Below are 7,325 nucleotides of genomic sequence, written 5' to 3'. Positions count from 1 at the left end.
GTTACTCGGACCCGGATGGGACGCGCTCCCGCCACCGCCGCCGCCCGCTGAGCCCCGACCTGGTGGGACTGGGGGCAGCCCCAGGGCAGCCCCTGCTCGGCGCGCCCCACCAGCGCCCTGCAAGCGCCGCAGGCTGTAGCCCACCGGGGTCGCAGTGCGCCTTCCGCTCCGCCGCCTCGCGCCCCGCCCCCCAGCTCATTCCGCGAGGGTCTGCGGGGAGCTCGCGGCCGGACGGTCGGTGCACCTCAGCGCACAGTCCCAGCGGCCAGGCTCGTCCCGCGCCTCTAGACCAAGTCTCTACGGTAGCCCTCCCTCCCTTCGGGGTGGCCACAAGGGACTCCTCCTCTTCCTCCTCCTCTTCTTCCTCCCCCACCTCTCCCTCGGCCTCCGCCTACTCCTTCTCCTCCTCTTTCGCTGCTCCGACCTCCTGCCCCCAGCTCCATGCGTTCTCATGCCCGCCCAGCTCATCCAGAGAAGCCCTGGGCCCTACCTGGACACAGTAGTTCTCAAACGGGACAGCGTCAATCAGCATCCTCTGGGAGGTCTGGGATGGCCCCGGAAATGCATGTGTCCCACCTGTCCCCGCAGGTAATGATGAAGCCCCTGCTCTGGTCCAAGCTACCGGTGAACAGCGCCCAGCGGGCCGGGCCCCCAGCCTCGCTCCTAAACATACCCCCAAGCCCGCCGTGAGAACTCAGCGAAGAGTAAAGGCTGGAGAAAGTTGCGTGTCTCAGGCTAAGCAGAGCAAAGTGGGGTGAGGGCTTCGCCGCTAGGAACAGAGATGCCCTTAGGGAGCCCCCTGATGGAAGAGCTCTCTGCTTAAGAAGGTCACCACGGCCTTACACTCAGGTGAAAGGTTTTAGTTTGGGTGTTGAAATAGAAGGAGAGAGAGTATTCCTGCCCTTAGGGTTTTACGGTCAATACAAGAGACAATTAGGGAGCAGCTGCTGCGAGCACGCTCGCACCACGAGGGTGATTTAGGGAAGTGGAAAAGCGAGATACAGCCCAAACACCGAAGCTGGGGGGAATTTCCAGCTTCCTGATCTTCGGTCTCGGTGTCTTTCATCATCACACCACCCCGCTGCCTGGGCTTTTCAGTTGCTTCTAATTTTTCTACAGTTTGCACACAAGTCCACATTCAGGATTCATGTGACACTCAGGCTGGAGTGGTGTTAAGGGACACGCAGGCAGTCTTAGGAAGACTTAACCTGGAAATTGATGTTTTAAAATCCCTTTCATTCACCTGAATTGGTCACGTGTTCCCATGAGCCTAGACGTTGCTAGAATTTGAGTAAATGTTCTGTCTAAACTTACAGGGTTAACGGGACCCACCAGATACAGTTAAGGTCAAATTTCAGATATTTCATGTAATGTCATTGCAGAAGCAGCCTGATTCCATCATCAAGTAGCCTGATGCCCTCTTTTATTTTCTGTCCCCACCCCCACCCCCCTCAATCTGATTGCCTGCTATGCCTGCCGTCACCATTGGCCAGTTTTACCACATGTTTTTCAAGACCCAAGGCACAATAGGCATAAAGTTGTCCCGAAAAGGACAAGAGGAGTGTCAGAAGTAGGAATGGCAGTCGAAGGAGCTTCGCCTGGCAGCAGAAAGCCAAAATGACAGGCAAGCACAAAATATATTAATGAGACAAAGCTATGCATGAGCGAAATATCAAACTTTCATCTTCTACCCACTTTTTTTTTTTTTTTTTTTGCTTAAAAACAGGAAGACAGAATGTCTTGTCAAGGGTCACCCCAGGAGGAGGAGTAAATTCTCCAAAAATCAGAACATATTTTTATGATTTAATTAATGCAATTTCTCTCAATGTTTCTGTTTGTCATTTGAGCATCCACATGATCAGACCTGACATCTGCCTACATTTTATTGGTCATCTTTGACTTCAGTGAAGAACCCTTTGGGTTTTGCTTTTTGCTTTTTTTTCCCCCCAGCAGCACACTGTAGTAAGTTTGGAACAAGACACACCTGAAATCAAGTCCCTGCTCTGGGCTGGGTGATCTTAGAGGCAATCTCTTACCTCATTCTACTTTATTGTTCTCATAGGAAAAGTGGAAATGAGGCCTTTTACCCCAGGGTTGTTGAGAAGACAGGGGAGAAAAAGCACATAAAAATGCACCTGGTCGGGCGCAGTGGCTCACACCTGTAATCCTGCACTTTGGGAGTCCGAGGCAGGTGGATCGCTTGAGGCCAGGAGTTCAAGACCAGCCTGGCCAACATGAAAAATACATTAAAAATAATGTCTCTATTAAAAATACAAAAATTAGCCAGGCATGGTGGTGCACGCCTGTAACCCAGCTACTCAGGAGGCTGAGGCACAACAATCGCTTGAACCCAGGAAGCAGAAGCTACAGTGAGTTGAGATTGCACCACTGCACGCCAGCCTGGGTGAAAGAGTGAGACCCTGTCTGAAAAAAAAAAAAAGCATCTTGCCTGGCACTGAATAGATCCTCAATAAAGGTCATGGCACTTCCTCTATTTATTTTGCTTCATTTTACCCTGGCATGCTAGAGAAGATGCTGAAACTAGTTGTTCACAGTTGTCACACTTGAAGCAGGAAGACCCCTTACCAAAAATAACATCTCCTTAGGGCATTTCTCAGAACTAAAATGGCAAAAACATTTGCATTTACAAACAAGGACAATTACTCTTTTGGCAGAAAGAACAAGGAGTCCAAAATTTGGTCCTCTAACTGAGGCCCCTACACCATTTGAGTCAGCTGACTCAATTACCCAGGGGTATTTTTTTTCTGGTGTTCATAGTGTATGAATTTCTGTTCCCTGGCTGTCTCTTTGGTTGTCTCACTTTCTCCACCCCCTCTTCTTTCTCTTTTTCTTGACTCTTTTAATGCTGAACAGCTTTTTGTCTTCACTGCAAACAGAAGGGGTTAATGACAGTGATGATGAAGTTGTCATAAGTGACCTGCTGGATCCTGTTACTAAACACCATCCCCAGCCTGTAATCATCACAAAGAACAGAGAAAACAAATAGCAACCCATTTGTACTTAGCTAATAATGCTCCCTTGCAAATAATTATGTCTCCCCCTGCCAGACGATTTAAATGACTTGGGGCTCCCGCTGCTTGTGATAATAGACAAAACTCCAGCGTTCCCACAAGATTAATAATGTTCCCTTTTCTTCTTTTCTATGCCTTTCCATCGTTACAGGAGATGTTGCTGAGATGGGTGCATTAAAGTTTAGGCTTTCCAGAGTTTATTTTGCTAACAACTTGAAAGGAAAAAAGCTAACTAGAGAACTGAGTGGTCTTATTTGTTTTAGATTCTGGGCTTTACTAAGACTTCCTACACTCAATCTCTGGACTATAAATGCTGGGTGGGGTGGGAGCTGGGAATGTTATTCTGGGAAATTAATCACAAATGAAAAGAAAATCAACTCTAAGACTTCAATTACAAGATTTTTGAAAATGGCAGAACATGGCTGGCCTTCATTCAAGTCAGAATATTTAAAGCAATCCTTGCTAAGAAGAACTTGATTTTATATAAGGAGTCCCTTAAATACAGTTGCTTCTCAAGAAAACCACACACAATTGATGTTTGAATGGCTTTATTTACAAACATCTCACTCTGTAAGCCTCTGCAGGTATTTCTAGCCTCCCTGGGGGGCCACTGTCCCGTTTCACCTGTAATTTGGATCACAATTCTGTTTGTTGTCACACACATCATACGAGCTGCTTTTCATGCTACTTTTATCCACAAAGCTTTACAAACTTTAATGGCAGCTCTATATATGACAACTTTAAAAAGATCTGCCAAAAGATATGATGCCAAGGTTTGGTTTTATTAAATTATTAGCTATTAGCACTGAAACGATGTTCAGTAGAGAAGTACTCTCCTTTCAATATGTGAGTGGAAACACATTTCTCTATGGGGACTGCTGGTCAGGGAGTCACTCTAAAGAAAAGCCACAGTGTTGTGGTTCAGAGCATGGGCTCAAAAGTCAAATGGCCTGGAAAAGAAGCCCAAGACCAGTCCTTCTGAGCTGTGTGACCTTAGACAAGTTGTCTAATCTCTCTGTGTCTCAGCTCTGCCTCAGTGTTGTTAACGGGATTGCCGTGAGAGCAATGCTGTAACATGTAAAAAGCACTTAGAACTGTGTCTGGCACACAGAAAGCACTCGATAAATATTGACCAGGTTATCAGCAGCAGCAGCATCGTTAGAGCATCTCTACATCATACAGGGCCTGATGGAAAGAGACCAGCACTGAGAATGAACAGAACAGTGCTGGCTCTGACCCGCTGGCTCTGGCATTGCTGAATAACTCTAAGCAAGTCTCTTAAGCTTTTTAAATATGATTTTTCACCAATAACTAATGAAGGGATTGAAGGAGCAGGTCCCCTGACGTCTTTTCAAATTCTAAAATTCTCCAGCTGTATTTAATCCTGCAGTGAATCATTTTGCAAGGTAAAGAGTACTCGCTCCCCTCAATAACATCTTATGAGTTTAGGTTTCGGTGCACAGGGCAATACCCAGGGCAGAAGTTAGTATTTTTAAATGTGTCATCCATATCTCTCAGACTGCTTTTTATTGTCTAGAAAATGTTAGGTTTTATCTACTAATGAAGAGAAAACTGTCATTCAGACTGTTAGAAGTGATGGGGTATTTTTATGAAAAGAAACATATTCAACCTTGAAACTAGAAACCATTTTTGTTTCCCCTAACCAGGGCCTGTCGGTCAATTTCTCACGTTTTCAAAGCCCCACTGCACAACCTGAATGAAAACACAATGTCAGCCGGGCGCGGTGGCTCACGCCTGTAATCCCAGCACTTTGGGAGGCCAAGGTGGGCGGATCATGAGGTCAGGAGATCGAGACCATCCTGTCTAACATGGTGAAACCCCATCTCTACTAAAAATACAAAAAATTAGCCAGGTGTGGTGGCGGGCGCCTGTAGTCCCAGCTACTCGGGAGGCTGAGGCAAGAGAATGGCGTGAACCTGTGAGGTGGAGCTTGCAGTGAGCCGAGATCGGGCCACTGCACTCCAGTCTGGGCAACAGAGCAAGACTCCGTCTCAAAAAAAAAAAAAAGAAAGAAAGAAAACACAATGTCATTATGGTTACTGAAATCAATTATATGTCCGGGTTTTCCATTTGCATGCAGCTTCCTTCAGACAAGAATGCTTTTCAGAAAATCTTTATTCCCTTTGGATTTTTTTCCCCTGAAAGCTTTTATGATTAATGTGACAACACAAACGCAGCCATGTCTATAACTGTCTTCCATAGATACACAAATAGAATGTACTGAAGCATCACAGGTTGAACTTGCTTATTGCCTTGCAGGACTGACACAACCCCGGCTAGAAGCCTCAACCTCATCGTTGCGTGCTCTCCCTCTCTTCCGTCACTGCTAGTTGCCTCTATGTCCTACTGATTCCAGCACTCAGGGTCTCAGACACCCAGCCTCCCTCTCCTTTCTGCTTGGCCTCATCTCTCTACCAGCATCTTTCATGATGGGTGGTAGCAACAGCCTAGTTTCCCTGCCACCAGTCCCTCCCCTCCAACCACTCACAATACAGCAACCAAAACTGTCTTCCTAGAAAAATCACAAGCCTGATAGTCTTAAAGTCCTGCTTAAAAATTGTCAATGTGGGGGCCAGGCACGGTGGCTCACGCCTGTAATCCCAATGCTTTGGGAGGCTGAGGTGGGGGGATCACGAGGTCAAGAGATCAAGAGATCGAGATCATCCTGGCCAACATGGTGAAACCCTGTATCTAATAAAAATACAAAAATTATCTGGGCATGGTGGCTCATGCCTGTAGTCCCAGCTACTTGGGAAGCTGACGCAGGAGAATCGCTTGAACCTGGGAGGCGGAGGTTGCAGTGAGCCGAGATCGTGCCACTGCACTCTAGCCTGGCGACAGAGAAAGACTCCATCTCAAAAAAAAAAAAAAAAAAAAAAAAGATTGTCAATGGCCTCCCATCAATCAAGAAACAAAATACAGAATCCTTAGCATGGTATAAACACTTTTCATAATCTCATAATCTTACCCTCTCTTTCTTTCTTTCTCTCTCTCTCTCTTTTTCTAGAAATACTCTTTTATGCTCTTCCCACCTCATAGCCTCAGAACATGCTAGAAATTTTTATTCCTCTCTGCTTTTACTCATATTGTTTCCCTACATGGAATGCCCTACATGCTTATCCATTCCTACATCTTCACCTAATCAACTTTTACTCATTCTATGGCACCCAATGGGTTTCAGTCACCTCTCCTGTGAATCTATTTCATCTCCCCAACTCCAAACACAACTAAGCCTTCCCTTCTGCAGGCTTCTGTTACACTGTTGTCAGGCTTTATTTTAGTATTTATCTTCTACAACAGAGATAGGTTTGTATACCTACTTCTTACTAAGAATTGTACACCAATAAATTCATCTATATGAAATGGACAAATTCCTAGAAACACACAAACTACCAAACTGACTCAAAAAGAAATAGAAAATCTGAATAGGCTTATAACAAGGTAAGAGATTAAAGCATAATAAAAAAGCTCTCAAAAAGGAAATCACAGGACTAGATGACTGGTAAATTCTACCAAATATTTAAAGAATTAACACCAATCCTTTGCAAATTCTTGTTTAAAAAAAAAATAGAAGAGGAAGGAACACTTTACTCTGATACAAATGTCAGATAAAGCATTACTCTGATACACATGTCAGATAAAGACATCACAAGAAAAGAAAACTACATACCCACTTCTTACTATAGGATGTGAGTGCCTGTGTCTCACTCAGCTTTGGGCTCTGAGCACCCAGCATAATTCCTGGCACACAGTGAGAAACCATAGAGCCTTCTTTATTCCTGAATAATTTAATGGCTAACCATGGGTGATGTTTGAACTGAAGGAGGTTGTCTGACTTGAAAGGATTTGAATCCCAAGATAGTTTTAGATGGTTATAGAAAGATGTGTTATTCTTAACATCACTCAGAAAGTAAGTCTATCACATTCAATCAGCTTTGTGATTTCTCTCTTCCAAATTCCCCAAGGGAGGGTGTTGGAGCTGGGTAAAGTTCAAGTTTCACTTAAAGAGGTAATGATTTATCCTCTTTCTTGTGGGAGTGGCTGCAAAGATGAGAGGATCGCACAAGAGCCCAAGAGCATTCCTTGTGTATTTCTAGAACACAGTAGATAACCATATGGAACTATTACTCAGCAGCTGAACTACTCTCTGGGAAGATCCTTGGGTTGGGATTGGGAACAGGCTAGAGGGACAGAGGCCCTCCTTTTTTTTTTTTTATCGTTGCTGTTGTTTTATTTTTTTTGCGTGTTGCAGCACGCAGAACATTAATGGAG

General features: G+C 45.0%; 1 long non-coding RNA gene across 1 annotated transcript; it reads left to right on the top strand.

The window, feature by feature from the left end:
* Window positions 1–636: 636 nt before the first annotated feature.
* On the top strand, window positions 637–2,494 carry LOC134809732 (uncharacterized). Its single transcript, XR_010156156.1, has 2 exons — window positions 637–720; window positions 1,494–2,494. It is a non-coding gene; the product is annotated as an uncharacterized LOC134809732 (long non-coding RNA).
* Window positions 2,495–7,325: the final 4,831 nt, after the last annotated feature.

Source organism: Pan troglodytes, chromosome 23 (genome assembly GCF_028858775.2).
Source record: "Pan troglodytes isolate AG18354 chromosome 23, NHGRI_mPanTro3-v2.0_pri, whole genome shotgun sequence".
NCBI classification, from domain to species: Eukaryota; Metazoa; Chordata; class Mammalia; order Primates; family Hominidae; genus Pan; species Pan troglodytes.
The sequence above is the reverse complement of the archived record's forward strand: the minus strand, read 5'-3'. Positions and strand labels throughout refer to the sequence as shown.